This window comes from Physeter macrocephalus, chromosome 4, assembly GCF_002837175.3.
Source record: "Physeter macrocephalus isolate SW-GA chromosome 4, ASM283717v5, whole genome shotgun sequence".
Taxonomy (NCBI): Eukaryota; Metazoa; Chordata; class Mammalia; order Artiodactyla; family Physeteridae; genus Physeter; species Physeter macrocephalus.
The window spans coordinates 140,711,743-140,728,607 of NC_041217.1; the positions used below are offsets into that span (position 1 = coordinate 140,711,743).

Consider the following 16,865-nt stretch of genomic DNA (forward strand, 5'->3'; position numbering starts at 1 on the left):
CTCTACCTGAGGGATCTAGTATGCTAAAAAAAAAACCAAATTTATTGTATTTGACTAAAGAACACTTCCTTGCCCCTGGTCGAGGATGATTTCTTTGCTAAGTCAAGATTCACTGATCCAAGGACTGCAGAAAAAGCTAACAAGGAAAAGTATGACAATTTTCTAGCTGGGTAACAATTTTCCAACCAGTCAAAACATCACCTGATTACCTACACGTCAATATTAGCATCTCTAATACCTCCAGGGTGGGTAGGCTATATAAAAGTTTTGTCACTAAAATGCATTTTATCCTTTTTGAATGCAAAACATGCCCTCCTTTGCTTTCTCAACAAATTCTCTTAAGATCTACAACAATGGGTCCACATTTTAATTACTGAATTCCCACTTTATGAGCAATATGAAAGCTTTAATTATTTCAAGTGTGCTACTGGTGATCTGGTTATTTTCATATAACACAGCTCTATATGCATTTTTCACAAACATAAACACATCACAAGAAAGGGCAGAAGAAAGGGAATAACAAGTAGAGCGGGAAAAGGCCTCAGTCACAAACTATTCATCCAGCTAATTTCCAGAGTTTTTGTGTTTTTATTCAGAAATATATTCTCTTTATTCATTACAGGGGAAACTTTTATGTAAATTACAATCCCTTGGTCTTGATTCTATCTTCCTCAGCCACTACCCACAGCCCACTGCCCCCCCCATGCAGTTACTTCATTAGTGACATTTAGTCACCATTGCCTAGAGTTGTCCACATGCCATCTATCTTTTCATTGAGCTCTTCTTTAGAAATATTGAATAGAATATTAAATGTGGAAAGGGCCTTAACATCTAGCCCACCACTCATTTTCAGATCAGAAAAATGAGGTCCAGAGATCAGTTAGGATACTTATCTAATAATCACAAAGCAGGCATTTATCTACTTCAAAAATAAGTATATGGGGCTTCCCTGGTGGCACAGTGGTTGAGAGTCCGCCTGCCGATGCAGGGGACACGGGTTCGTGCCCCGGTCTGGAAGGATCCCACATGCCGCGGAGCGGATGGGCCCGTGAGCCATGGCCGCTGAGCCTGCACGTCCGGAGCCTGTGCTCCGCAACCGGAGAGGCCACAACAGTGAGAGGCCCCCGTACCGCACAAAAAAAAAAAAAAAAAAAGTATATGAAAGCAGAAATTCCCAAAATATATGCACATACACATCTTTTTTTTACACAAATTGCTACATGCCAATAGCATACTTCAAAGACAAATCAACTAAAGTTGTGCTCTTCTAATTTGAATACTTCCTAAAGCACTATGGAAAATCTTATAATAAAACAAATACAGAACACATGGGGACGTTCACATGATGAAAAAGAGTGTGGAGTTTGTAGTCAGAGTTATATGGTTTGAATCATGGATGTGGGCTTAGGAAAGTCAATAAAACTCTTCAAGCTTCAGTTCCTTCAGCTGTAAAGCATCCACGATACCATGGGTATTATAGGATCATTTTAAGAATTATAAATAACAGACATGAAACACCCACCAGAAAGATAGCACACCGTTGACAAAACTTTTACATTACCCAAATAAGCAATAAAAGGCAAAAGAAATCAAGGAAAATGTTGTAAACCTGGAATCTTGGGAGGACTGGATAATGGGGCATGCAGCTACATTTTATATTTTACTTCCAATTTTAGCCACACACATTTTATAAAATGCCCAGGCAAGCTAGAGGTTTATTATAGGCATAATATGATACAATACTCATTGGCCAATGAATAGTAGACCCCATGGATTAGGTTGGAACCAGACCATGAAGGGCTGTGCCAGAATAAAGAATCTTAATCTTGTTTTTTAACCACTGAGCAGAAATTTCCAAGAGTGACCTCACAACAATCTCAAAAATAATTTACTTTAGCACTAATTTTTTAAAACAACAAAAACAAAAAACTTTGGCAGCTATTACATCACCAGAATTACAAAAAGGTCTAGATGATGTATTCTGAAGTTTAAAATTTTTTCTTAAACTGGCAGTGTTTTACTTCAATTACTTTTTAGAGGTTGTTTCTCTCATTCAATTGAAAATGAAAAATGGAGACTAAAAATTACATAAACCCTGACGGAATATTTTCACAAAATTTTGATACTGCTCGTTCTTTATTTTAATAAACAGAATTCTGAGATAGGCTCTGTTGTGTTTTGAAATAATAATAATAACATATGATTTACGCTTTCTTCATTTTAATAAAACAAATTCTGGTAGATAAACTACCATGAGAGGTTAGAAGAGAACTATTACAAACAGAAATGCTTACCTCTTCATTAATACCAGCAAAAAGACTTTATAGCTTTATATAGAAATTACGGCATCCAAAGCAACTATAAGATTGTGTAACAAACCAGTTATACGATCTTGTATAACTTTCAGCCCACTCAGTTCAAAATCAGCATTAAAAGATCTAAGAGTGATCATAATCAAATGGGAAAACACTGTGGCTGATCCACTGTACGCAGAATGAAGGCCCCAAATGCACTCTGTTTACTCAAATAATGGTTCCCTGCAGAATCTCCTAACTAGTTTGAAAAAGCTTTAGAAACATTAGCAAGTCATTATGGCTGACTCTGAACTATGTCCTATAAATCCTCATAGAAAAGCTTTAATATTTGAATGGAAACAAACAATAGGGGACTATACTACACTACATATAAGAATAAAGAATTTTGGGACTTCCCTGGTGGCACCATAGTTAAGAATCCGCCTGCCAATGCAGAAGACATGGGTTCAATCCCTGGTACAGGAAGATCCCACATGCCATGGAGCAACTAAGCCCGTGCGCCACAACTACTGAGCCTGCGCTCCAGAGCCCAAGGGCCACAACTACTGAAGCCCACGTGCTGCAACTACTGAAGCCCGCACACCTAGAGCCCACGCTTTGCAACAAAGAGAAGCCACGGCAATGAGAAGCCCGTGCACTGCAAGAGAATAGCTCCCGCTCAAAGCAACTAGAGAAAGCCCGTGCACAGCAACGAAGACCCAATGCAGCCAAAATAAAAAATAAAGAATTTTTTAAAAATTTCCATTTAAGCTTAATTTTTTTAATCTAAGGCATGAATTTACTACCTCTGTATTTTAAAAAATGCAACAGAACTATCATCATTGATATTAAGTCACATATCCTTAAGGATGTATTATCATAAACAACCAGAAAGTTGAAAAGATGATAAATCACTACAGAATTATCAACTAAAGAAACTATTATAGTCAAAAGCTAGGGCCGCAAAAGCATTTTTAAGCTTAAATAAACAAATGTAAGAAATTTAAACTAAAAGATAATTTACAGAAAAAAATTTAGGATTTTTACAAAGAGTTCTGTAATATAAAATCCTGAACACCTCAACAGACTCATCAACATGCATTAAGCCTCCCTTGCCCACTATGAATTCAATGGCTTTTTCTTGATTTCAGTGTGTCCAAAGAAATTTCCTCATCTTTACCTTATTTTATTAAAGGCTCTCAAAAAGTACTTCATAAATACAAAACAGTATATACTGTTTTAATTTTTCTGATAGTTCAGTTCTGTGAATGGGCTATTTATAATAATTCAAAAGAAAAATTTTTAACAGGAAATATTTTATAAATAACATTTAAATTATTTTATTAAATAAAACTTACGGAGTATTATAAAGTGGAAGACATTCTACTAACTACACAGTTAAAATGCTAATACTGACACCTTGGTTTCTCCTTAATTTAGCAATCTCTAATACTTACAAATTGATCATACCGATTTTATATTCTTGGTAGTAAACTCCATAAATAATGACCTTTCAAGCTCTTTCAAACAGAAGTAAACAAGAAGTATATTTTCCACTTCAAGGGTAACACTGATTTACCAGGACTCGTGGGACTGAATTACAGCTCTGACTTAAACATTATATCATTTAATCCTCGCAATAATCCTATAAGATGGGTATTATCAGCTTCATTTTATAGGAGAATAAATTGAGGCTTAAAGGGGGTAAGAAACTTGTCCAGGGTTATACAGGTTATAAGAAAAGACTGGACCCCATATCTGACAGGTTATAAAAATCTAGTTCTAATCTACTGCAGTTATGTAAGGAAAAGTCTATGTTTTGAAGATTCTTCAATTCTTAAATAATGTAAGTTTAATAAATTGATACTGCTTTTTGAAAACTAAGTATATGAACTATTTCTATTTGGTAACTGCAACTATGTATCTTTCACTGATTATTATATACTAAGAATGTTGTTCTATATAATGAAAGTCAGGTACACACAAGTAAAATCAAAGATCATGTAAAACTGAAAATGAATAATCGAAAAATGAATAAAACTCTGAAAATGTAACAAATATATTTTCACAGAGAATGGCTAATTTATTAGCTAGACACAGGGAAGAGCTTATTTATTTGCTAAAAATGAAATGGAAAATATGTGTAATAGATCAAAATTGTTTTCTATCAAAAATTTCCAAAAATTCCAAAAGTAAACTCATTCTCTAAAAAATTAAAGCTACCAAGTTTTAAGTCACACAGAAATTCCAATGCCTGGTTTTTGTTTTTGTTTTCTCCAAAAGGAGGAATGGAATTGAGCATTTATTGAGCACCTTCTATGTGACAGACACTGAGTTAACTGCTTTTGATTACTTTTATCTCATGGAACCTGTTCTACTGCCCTGACTACTGAGGGGTACCATTACTCCAATAGCACATAAGAAACTCAGGATCTAAATGTCACATTGCTATAAGAGTGCAGTAAGATCGCAGTAAGGATTCGTACTCACATCTGACTCCATATTCTGCACCACATCATGCAATTAACAACCACAAAACACACCACACACACCATCCCTTTAGCAACATGAGAATGTAAGTTAAAAATCTAAGCAGTTATCTTTTAAAGAAGCTTTGTGCCCTGCAACTAGTCTGCGGCCAGCACATAACAGGTGCCAAATAAAAGTTTACTGAATGGAATGTAACAGGAAGAAATGGGATCATCTCCACTCACACCGTCTTTCTCAAGGAGTTAACATAAAACTATTGCTCACCAGGCAACATATACAATTTTATCCTTAAAGAATAAAACACTGAATCAGGAATTAGAAGGAAAAGGAATGACCATACATAAAAATTATTAATATTCTTAAAGGGCAAGCTACTGGATTAAACATAGAAGCCTTAAATAGAGATCCAGCATGTTCCACTCAATTACAACACTTATCTGACTCTGCCTTATAGCAGTTAATTAGGACTTCCCTAGTGGCACAGTGGTTAAGAATCCGCCTGCCAATGCAAGGGACACGGGTTCGAGCCCTGGTCCGGGAAGATCCCACATGCCACGGAGCAATTAAGCCCGTGCACCACAACTACTGAGCCTGTGCTCTAGAGCCCGCGAGCCACAACTACTGAGCCTATGTGCCACAACTACTGAAGCCCGTGCGGCTAGAGCCCGTGCTCCACAACAAGAGAAGTCACGACAATGAGAGGCCCGCGCACCACAACGAAGAGTAGCCCCCACTCGCCACAACTAGAGAAAGGCCACACACAGCAACGAAGACCCAAAAATAAATAAATAAAATAAATAAATTTATTAAAAAAAACAGGGGCTTCCCTGGTGGCGCATTGGTTTAGAGTCTACCTGCCGATGCAGGGGACACGGGTTCGTGCCCCGGTCCGGGAAGATCCCACATGCCACGGAGCGGCTGGGCCCGTGAGCCATGGCCGCTGAGCCTGCACGTCCAGAGCCTGTGCTCCGCAACGGGAGAGGCCACAACAGTGAGAGGCCCGCATACCGCAAAAAAAAAAAAAAAAACAGTTAATTAAACATGTCCTGCTTCTACAATTAGCTAGTTGCTAGCACAGACCTTGGTCATTTTTGTGTTTCTCATAACACCAAAGACAGGACCTGGCACTTAATATTAACAGCTAAAATTTTATAAAGATCTTTCACAGACTACAAAGCTTTTTCATATGTATTTATCCTTAAAGCCTTGCAAGATAAGTATGATAACTATCTTCATTTTACAGACAGTGACATTGAAGTCCAAGATTAAGAGCCAAGGTAAGTGGTCAGGTATCCTTCTGTAACACCACAGCTAGCAGAAAAGGCTCTCAATAAATGTTTGTTGGTTGAATCAACTGTCCCTATAAATGTTTGTTGGTTGAATCAGCTGTCCCTAGAAATACGATTTTTCTAAGATTAGCACCATTATCTGTCACTATGAGAAATGACTGTATTGCCACTTAAGATTTATAGCTTTGCTAGAAAACAGATACTTTCACTCAGCTTGACAAGGTTAATTAACTTGAAACTTATTACCAGTGATTCTCAAACTTTAGTAGGACTAAGAACTGGGGAGCTTGATAAAAGTGAAGCTCCTTGGGCCACCACCATCTCTAGAAATTCTGATTCAAATGGCCAGGAATCTGCATATTTTAATAAGCACTCTTAGCTGATTCTAATGTTGGTAGTCTTCAGGGACACACTAAGAACTGAATTAGATTTTTTTAAACCTAAATTCATCTACCTCCCCCAAATTTTTTAATGGAGCCAATTTTTTACAGTTGTAAATATTTAAGCAAAAATCTTACAAATACAATACAAGGCTATGGCATCGAATAGGATAGGTCCCCAAAAAACATTTAATGCACAAAACCTCCCTAGACCTGGAGCTTCACATGCTGCACAGAAGGTAAATCAGGGGTCTTTTAGGTAGTCACCCATGTTATTCTGTTTTAATTGATGAATTCAACTATGACTGCAATGTAATTTAGTAAAACATTTTTATAGGTCTTATACAAATGACTGGATGTTCAACAGTAAAATGGAACAGTTAACTTTGAACCTAATACAGAGATAATAATTTAATCACCAACAATACAAGTCCATTTTAAACTTTAAATGACCATCAAAATGTTCTGAGATTATGGGTGACTTTTCCCCCATTATTAAATATTTACTGAGGGTTGGCATAGTACCTCTCTGTACTTTCTGAACTTTCTACAATAAGCATATTTTTTTCAGGATTATAAAAGTTTTATAAGTATTTATTAATCCTACAACCTTCACATACATAATGGGAAACAAAAATAACCTGAACCACATTTATCATAAACTACAAACACCCAAATATTTGACTTATGGTACCAAACTGTAATCACTAACTTTCTTTAAATTAATACCAGAACAAATCACTTAACTACTAAAATTTACAATATGTCCTATTTCTATCAGGTATCTGTTATTAGCATGACTTTTTAAAATCCTCTTGTCATCTATCCTATGGATCTATTTAGGAAGACAATTTTGTAACGAGAACTGAGGCATTAAAATATTTACACTCTCTCATGGCGGGGCGGGAGACCAGACCTTTGGTGTTTTGTTTTGTTTTTTTAAGATATTTTTTTAATTGTATTTATCTAGGAAACTTAACATCGCAAAGCTGGGAGGGGGCTTTCTCCAAGGCAAACCACGCTTAGAAGCAAAATGTAACAGAAGAAGGCAAAGATGAGCTACCGGTAGGTGATGAAATTTCACCTCAAATAAGACGCAAACGGTTGTCTTCAGCCCAGTCAGGTGGGTGAATGACACTCCAGGAGTTCCTAGGGCTTTCAGGGCCCCGCACTTTCTGCGCTCTTTCTCTCTCCCTGCCCTCCCGCCCCTCCCCCCGGGACTCTGCGGGACTCAGCACGGGGCGCGGAAAAGCCCAGGCTGTTCGCAAACAGGCGTCCTCTGCCTCCCTCCGGGATGTACGTGCGGGGCCCAGGATAAGAGGCTGCGCTCGGCCCGGCGCTGGGGCCAACCCGAAGGGTGCCAACGACCCTGCCAGTCCCCCGCTGCACACACCCGGCCGCCCCGGAGCCCAGGCCGGGTCGAGGGCTTCCCGGCGACACGGGGCCTAGTCGCCCCCCACGCGCCTCCGGCCTCCCGGGGGACGCGAGAAAGAAGGGCTGAGGCCCCCCTAGCCGCGGGGTGGGGGAGGCGGCCGCACCGGCAGGACGCCCCGTCAGCCCGGCCCGAGGGCTTGCCCAGGACCCTCCCGGGCGGCCGAAGGCCAACGAGCACGGGACCGCGCCGGGCCACACTCACCTCGAGCAGCGGCCGCCGCCGCCTCAGCATGGCCGTGGGGGTCGTCCCTGAGCAGACAGCCTCCTCCGGAGGGCACCGGCCCGGCCCCAGGCGCCGCCGCGAAGCCTCCCACTCCTGAGGGAGCTGTGGTTGCCGCTGCTGCTCAGGCCCAGCGCTCGCCGAGCCGCATCGGGCTCCCGGGCCGCCGCAGCCACGCGGATCCCGCAGGAGCGCCGCTGAGCCGGGCTGGGGGCGCAAGGCTGCGGCGGGACAACCGAGGTGCTGCGAGCGGGGATCCTCCGCGAAGCCTCCAGCGTCGCCGTGGCCGCTCCTGCCGCCGGCGCCGCTGGGCCACAGCGCCCCCTGGACCCCACGCCCGGCTACGGCGCGGGGACTGCGGCGGCCGCCGGGCACGAGCTGCAGGGAACGCGAGGGAGCGCGGCCTGCCGTTGGCGGTGCCCCGTGTTCCCTATGCAGCCCTCGGGCCCCCGGCCCGCCCCCGACGACGCCTCCCGGGAGCGGGAAGCCCCTCGGTCCCCACCGACCTTGGTGGGTCCCCTCCCCTCTCCCCAGTCCTCAGGCCCTGAGCACCTTTGCACCTTTTCTTTCTCTCCAGAAGGTACGTGAACGTTCCCGTCACTCGGACCTTCACCCGAGAGCAGGAGTGTGAGGGAATCTCCTCGTTTTCATCTCTCATGATTCAAGGGGGATTCCTCCTAATCCCTTCAGTGTGTCTGGATGCAAGAAGAGTGACCCAGAACCAACCTTCCCCCCCTCCCCCAATCCTCTCCCGAAACAGATGAAGGAATTGTCTTTGACCTTAATTTTTTTTGGATCTTGTGGCAGTGCGTTTGAGGAATTTATCCTACGGATACCAAACCCTTAACCCCCAACCTCCCCCAAAATAGAAAAATAATAATAATAATAACATGCTGAGCAAGAGAAGACAATAGCCAACGAGTTGTCCTGAAATTCATAAATAACTTAAAGGTAAGAGAAGAACAACCATCTCTTCTGACAACCCACTCCCCCACCCCCATCTCTACTCTTCCACCCCCAACCCCTGCCAAATCCCAGGTAAGGCTCTGAAGGAAGGGAATCGTTATATAGCTGGGGCTGTGGAATCGTTCTGTTTACACATACCCCATATTCCATCCCACTCAAACTCTAGGCTGCAACATCAGAAGAAAAAACAAAAGAAACAAGACTGTCAGAGGGAAAATAGGGAAAGAGAGAAACTCTTCAAATCCTGTGATCCCATACTTTTCCAAATATTATACATTATTTTATCACAAAGTGGTATAGTAGAATGAGCAGGGACTTTGGTGGCAGACAGATCCTGATACAACCAATTCCAGCTCTGTAGTGTGTAACTTTATGACCCTGGGCAAATTATATAATATTTCGGAACCTTGGTTTTGTGATGCCTACCTTGCTGGTTGGTGTGAAGATTGGAGATAATTTATGTAAAGGAACTGGCCCATGGAAGGTACTCAATAAATGTTAGTTCCTATTATTGTTGGTCCCAAAACACTCTCTCAGTCTTTCTTAGAGTCAAGATTGTTCTCATCTTTTTCTTTCTCTCTCAATCTGTGTGTGTGTGTGTTCCTATCGAAAGATGTGTGCATCATTTGTCATTCTTGGTCTGGGTAAAATCTCCTTAAATTTTACTATTGGATTTATGTAACATCCCTCCACTGAAGAATAATACAGCCTAGTATACTGGATCCTATGACATTCTGTTGCATGGCAGATATCAGGATAGAACCAGTATAGTTTTCTGTATAAAAAAGAATTATAAGGCAATTTCACCTTACCTTAGGTTATGTGCTAATAATAATAAATCTTAATGAGAAAGTTATATAAGGTCTCTGGGAATTTTCAAATAATAATTGAGCAGCCATCTTAGAGAAAATATAACCTAACAGCTCTCTTCCAATCAATGAAAGCTGTTTCTGCGTGTACCTTTACCACCTACTTCTGAGTCACATCGCAAAAAAGTTACTATCCCCTTTTTATAACAAGAGAAACTGGGGCTCAGAAGGAAACTGTGATTCATCCTCACAACAGCTCTATGAATTAAGTAGTATACTACCACCATTCTACATGTGAAATGCATCCAACGTAAGGAAAAGCTGGAAGTAGACCCTGAGATTCCTTCAGTCTCCCATCTGATGCCCTGACAGTCCTTTCTTCAATATTTAGAAAATACTATAAGACTAAGTTACTGTTGCTAAAAAAATTTCAATCTAGAGAAATGGGCCCTTTAGTTGAGATTAGTTTGGCAACCTAACATTAGCACTGTGCTTTCCAAGCCTAGTTCACTACCACCGCAGGAAATCTGCCTTTGTTTATGAATAATCATGCTACCCAGGGTGTAGCTACTACGTGAAGATGATTCATTTGTTCCCAGAACCAGTTTCCTCTTGCTTCACGCTTTCCCTCCTTCTATTCAAATTATGTTGCTCAAAGAGGCTGCCTTTATCATCACTACCACTTCCCTGATTATAGTAGTCCACTTTAAATCTTTTCATCCACGGTTTTATTCCGTTGTTTTGACTCTTCCTACCCAATCTGCTCTCTGCTTCTGAAATGTCTTTTATCTGTTCTCTTCTCCCCTACTGTAAATCTCTTTCATTTTAATCTACCTTGACCTGCTGTCAATTGATTTGGTTACCCTACCCTCAGTTTTGCAGTGATTTCCACTACTATTCAGTGACTCTAAAATATCTCCTTATTCCCAACCTGGTAAACCTACTTTTGCTTTTATACCATCTACATACTATAGAAAGCCAGTATTCTAAGAATGGTTTCTTCAAATGATTTTAAAGTGTAGCACCCCAAACAAAATTTTCTTTGCTCCTTAGAATTTGTTCTTTAAAATTCAGGCCTTTTATTTGTCAATTATAGCTGGGAAAAAAAATTCAGACCAAAATGATACTCATTTTCTGGCTTGATGAATGGCATAGGAATCATCCTTAACTCTTGTGTCTCTGTCAACTGGTCACTAAACCTGATAAATTCTACTTGCTTTTATTGAATTTCTTTCCTTGTCTCCAATTCTACTTCTATAGATGCACTGAATGAAAAGAGAGAAGGGAGGGAGGAAGGAGGAACTAATGAATATTATCTTTGTGTACAAGAGTATATACTGTATAAAAGTTGGTTTAAAAGAAAGCACAAAACCTCTTCCATGCTCCCAATAATCCTTGTGCTTCCCAATTTATAAGTACTCATTACTACACTGTCAGTACGTGTTTGCTTTTATGTCTCCCCTATCAGATTGTAAATGTTTAATTCATCTCTGTGTGCCCACAACCAGTCTCAGCACAGAGTACACCTCAGGGGATGTTAAGCTGAACAAAGCTGTGGCTTAGCGTGATGTGCATCAGGCTAGTGCATCCCACCCACTCAGTTACTTTTTAGGACTTACCTGTTAACTTCCAGGGTCCACCAAAGAGTAAGACGCCCCATCAACAGGCGATTGCCTTGCAGCACAGAATTGACCCCAGCCTGCTGCTGCCAGCTATGGTCTCCCCCACCCCTCTGACCAATCATAGCCAGGAATCAAACCCAAAATTCACAGTTACCTGTTACCAAACAGGAGAGCCCTAGAGCAAGCCAGAAGTCAGTAAAGCAACACAAACTTAAAAAGGAAATTGGGGACGTTTGGGAGTTTGTTAGGTCACTTGAGTCATTTCAAAAGGGACAAAACAATTCCCATTTTAGGAATGAAGTATAAGGAAGTAATCAAATATATGAAGAAAGATATGTGCAAAAAGATGTTTATTATATATTTTACTATAGATTTATAACGTAAAAATGTAAGGAAAGCCTTAAATGAATTACAGTACCTCCACACAAAGAAATATTGTGCATCTATTAATTGCATTTTTAAAGAATTTTAAAAGACATTGAATACTGCTCATGATTCAATATCAAATTGTGTTAAGTAAAAAAGAGTATTGTATGATCCCAATTATGTTTTTATATATTTATAAAATATATATATTTATAAGGAAATAGTACAAAATGTTATATGTTTGTGGGTTTTTTTAAACTTTTTATTTTGAAATAATTTCATATTTAAAGAAAAGTTGCAAAAATACTACAAAAAAATCCCATATCTTTCACCCATATCTAACCACATTTGCTTTATTCTGTCTCTTTCTTGTGTGCACACGTGCTCTCATTCTCACTCTTCTGTCTCTACAGAGAGGTAGATATAAATATAGATATTTAAAGAAACTACTGTAATTATTTTCTGATCTATTTATCCCTAAATATTTTTCAGTATATTTCCTCAAAATAGTACAAATACCGGGACTTCCTTTGCGGTCCAATGATTAAGACTCCACGCCCCCAATGCAGTTTGCACAGCCCGATCCCTGGTTGGGGAACTAAGATCCCAAATGCCCCACGGTGGGGCAAAAAAAAAAAAGTACAAATATCACAGTACAATTATCAAACTCAGAAAGTAATATTGATACAGTACCGTGACTTAATCTATGACCTTATTCAAATTTTGCCAATTGTCCCACTAACATTCTTTATAGAAAAAGAAAATCACTTTTTTTCTGGCCCAGGATTCAGTGCAGGATCACACATTATAATTAGTGTCAAATCTCTTTAATATTCTTTAATCGGGAAACATTTCTCAGTCTTTGTTTCATATGACCTTGCCATTTTTATGGCATTTATTTTGTAAAATATCCCTCAATTTGAGTTTGTCTGATGTCTCTTCTTGATTAGATTCAGGTTATGCATTTTTGGCAGGAGTACTACAGAATTGATGTTGTGTCCTTCTCAATGCATCACATCAGAAGACATGTGACACCTGTATAGGTGATAGCAGTTTTGCTCGCTTGATTAATTAAGGTGGTATCTGCCAGGTTTATGCAGTGTCAGTAACCATTTTGCTCTTTGTAATTAATAAATATCTTGTGGAGAGATCACAAGTTTTAACATTCATTGATAATTCTTGCTTGAAACAGTTATTAGTATAGTAGTTGCCAAATTTCTAATTCCATCATTATCATTCCTAATACATTTTAAAATTTGCCTTCCTACTATATGGGCAAACTTTTTGCTTTTCTGCCCATTTATTCGTTTATCAATTTATTGATTTATATCAAGATAAACTCATCAATTTTTATTTTATTCTGCGAATTTTATAATCATCAACCATCAATTTTTTGAATTTTATTTTATTTATTTTTTTATACAGCAGGTTCTTATTAGTTATACATTTTCTACATATTAGTGTATATATGTCAATCCCAATCTCCCAATTCATACCACCACCACCACCACCCCCGCCACTTTATCCCCTTGGTGTCCATACGTTTGTTCTCTACATCTATGTCTCTTATTTCTACCCTGCAAACCGGTTCATCTGTACCATTTTTCTAGGTTCCACATATATGCGTTAATATACGATATTTGTTTTTCTCTTCGACTTACTTCACTCTGTATGACAGTCTCTAGATCCATCCACATCTCTACAAATGACCCAATTTCATTCCTTTTTATGGCTGAGCAATATTCCATTGTATATATGTACCACTTCTTTATCCATTCGTCTGTTGATGGGCATTTAGGTTGCTTCCATGACCTGGCTATTGTAAATAGTGCTGCAATGAACATTGGGCTGCATGTGTGTTTTTGAATTATGGTTTTCTCTGGATATATGCCCAGTAGTGGGATTGCTGGGTCATATGGTAATTCTATTTTTAGTTTTTTAAGGAACCTCCATACTGTTCTCCATAGTGGCTGTATCAATTTACATTTCCCCTAAAAGCCCTAGTTCCATTTAATGGAGAATGGTATTTAGAAATTAAGATCTAGGTGGTAGGTGTGCTCATTACCACTATGGTGCCATTGCTTCTAGGCTCTCTCAGTAAGTAGAGCTAGAAAACACACACACACACACACACACACACACACACACACCACTTTTACTTGAACCTCATTTTTACTTTAAAGAACAGATGAACTCCAGTATTCAGACTTGGGAATTTGGCAGACATTTTCTAGAAAATGGCTGAAGTGAGCTTGTCACTTCAAGGAAAGCAACTAACAGGATTTGTTGCCAATGATACAATTCAAGCTTTCAGGTAAATATTAGAATACTGAAAAACTTGTATTCAACAAGATAAACTTGACAGCTTCCCAAACTTTCTGAAGGAATGGGTGGTTATTAACAAATGTTATGGAATGTTGTGTTGTTTTTTTTTAATTGTGTAATGAAATATGTCAACATTGGGAAGGTCTGTATAACTCAGTGAACTAGTATTTTTTTCAAATGACCAATGCATAATGTTACAAATATGTAATTGGGTAAAATATCCCTTTAAAGTGTAATATAGATCAAAAGATTTTAATGGAACAGAGTGCAAAAAATTAATCAGTATGGTTTCAGATTCCACATTGCAGCTAACCATTAAGAAATTACCACTTGTCAAGGTTTGATGTAGTATCAAAGAAAATATCCCTAATTATCTGAAATGTCTATTAAAATACTCCTCACTTTTCTAACTACATATCTGTTAAGGACAGATTTTCTTCATATATTAATACATCAACCAAAACAACATATCCCAACAGATTGAATGCAGAAGCAGATATGATAATCCATCTGTCTTCTAATAGACTGAATTTAAAGAGATTTACAGGGAATTCCCTGGCAGTCTAGCGGTTAGGACTCCATGCTTCCACTGCAGGGGGCATGGGTACCCTGGTCAGGAACTAAGATCCCACAAGCCAGGTGGCACGGCCAAAAAAAAAAAAATTTACAAAAATATAAATAATGCCATTCTTCATACTACGTTTTTGTTGTGGAAAATATAGTTATTTTTCATTAAAATAAGTTATTTATGTTAACATATAATGAGTTCACTATTATTTTAAATAAATGAATAAATAATGGTTTAAAATATTTTCTCAGTTTTAATTTCTAAGATGATAAATATCATTAGATGTCCACACAGACAACAGATCTCTGGAGTCCTCAGTAATTTATAAAGGGGTAAAGGGGGCCTGTTATCAAAATGTTTGAGAACTATTTCTATAGTTTATTATCCCGTAGTTTATTCTACACATTCTCCTATATGTGGGTATTTAGGTTATTTCCAGTATTTTGCATAACAAACAATGTTGCAACAAATAATTTAGTGCATCTATATTTTTATAATGTTGTAGATGTATGTTTAGGGTAAATTCTTAGAAGAAGTAAGATTTCTAGGTCAAAAAATAAATGCATATGTAGTTTTATTAGATAGCACCAAATTACCCTTCCAAAGCGTTGTGCCTCACTGGTACCATTGTCTATCTCCCCTACCAATACTATATTTTCTGTCAAATCTGATACAATAAGAGATTACATAAGAGATTACAGTAAGAGAATAACACTTTTAATACTCTATAGTAGAAAAAGCTTTGGAACAAGACAGTCCTGGGTTCAAATCCTAAGTAACTACTGGACATGAACAGAGGACCTTTTTTCTTCATCAATAAAATGGGGCTAATGTCTGCTGTATATGCAAAAAATTGGTATATAGCAGGCACTCATTAAATGGTAACCGTTGTTATTATCTGAATTTCTGGGCAAGTGTGAGTTGGGGTCAGGGTTGACCAGCACAGTTACCCTGGATTCCTTGGACTATCCTAAATGGAACTGCAGAGGATGTTGACAATAAGAGAGAATATTCAGAGTTGAAAGTCTTGGGAGTGACCTGGATGCAAGAAGAGAACAGTTCACCTAAATCAGAAAAGAGGGCCAGAAACAGATGCTAAAATATAGACTACAGAACCAGGGGTCTAGGCAATGAGCGTGCAGAACAGTTCATTAATTCAGTCAGTTGGTCAGATATTTATTGAACACTGCTATGTATGAGACTCTATGTTCTGTAGTAAGCAAGATACCATCTTTTCCCTTAAGTTTAGACTGTTGGTGGAGGCAGATGAGAAAATAGGCAATTAGAATTTTAGGGGTTAAGCACAGTGTGTTATATAGGAACAAAAATCAGGCCATCTTATCTAAACTTACGGGTTGGGCAAGATTTTTTTGGGGAAATGTTACTTAAACAAAGACATGAAGAATGGCTAAAACTTAGCTAGGTAAATTGGGTGGAGGGGCAGGAAGGGAGTAGATAGAGAAAGAGTGTGTTCCAGGCAGAAGGAATAGAATGTGCAACAACGTAGGGGCAAGAGAAAATATGATCTGTCTGAAGAACTGAGAGACAGTTTTGGCTGAGGCAGAGAAAACAAGGTTGGGGAGGAATGACAGCCAAGGCAGAGGCCAAATCAGGAAAGGCCTTATAATCCATATCAAGGACTTTGCATTTTACCTTATGGGCGAGGGGAAGCCATTAGAGCTTTTAAGCTAGTCAACAGCATTAATAGGTCTGATTTTAGAAAAGATCGCTCTAACCACTGGGTAGAGAATAGATTAGAGGACACAAATTTGGAGACAGGGAAGCCATTTATAAGCGTCTATTGCAATAATCCAGGAAAAGCGATGGTGACCTGAATTACGGTAGAATAGGGAGAACTACGATTTCACGAGGCAAATCATCAAACTCATGATTGGGTTGGTGTGTGAAAAAGAGGGAGAAGTCAACGGTGACTGGGGTTTCTGGCTTAGGCAACTGGGTAGTCCATGCTATCAGACTGGGAGACAGCAGTGGTGGAAGAGCAGGCTTGAGAGAAAAAATGATGAGTGCGATTTTAACATGTTGACAGATTAGGAAACTGAGGTTACTTGTTCCAGGTGACTGACTGTAAGTGGTAGAGCTAA

The 16,865-nt window shown here is 39.2% G+C and overlaps 1 protein-coding gene across 1 annotated transcript in view; it reads right to left on the reverse strand.

Annotated features, from left to right (window-relative positions):
• Positions 1–8,366, reverse strand: part of ZFYVE9 (zinc finger FYVE-type containing 9) — a 184,506-nt gene extending 176,140 nt beyond the window's left edge. The window contains 1 exon segment of the mRNA XM_028489397.2: positions 8,090–8,366. The gene's annotated coding sequence lies outside the window, so the exon portion shown is untranslated.
• Positions 8,367–16,865: the final 8,499 nt, after the last annotated feature.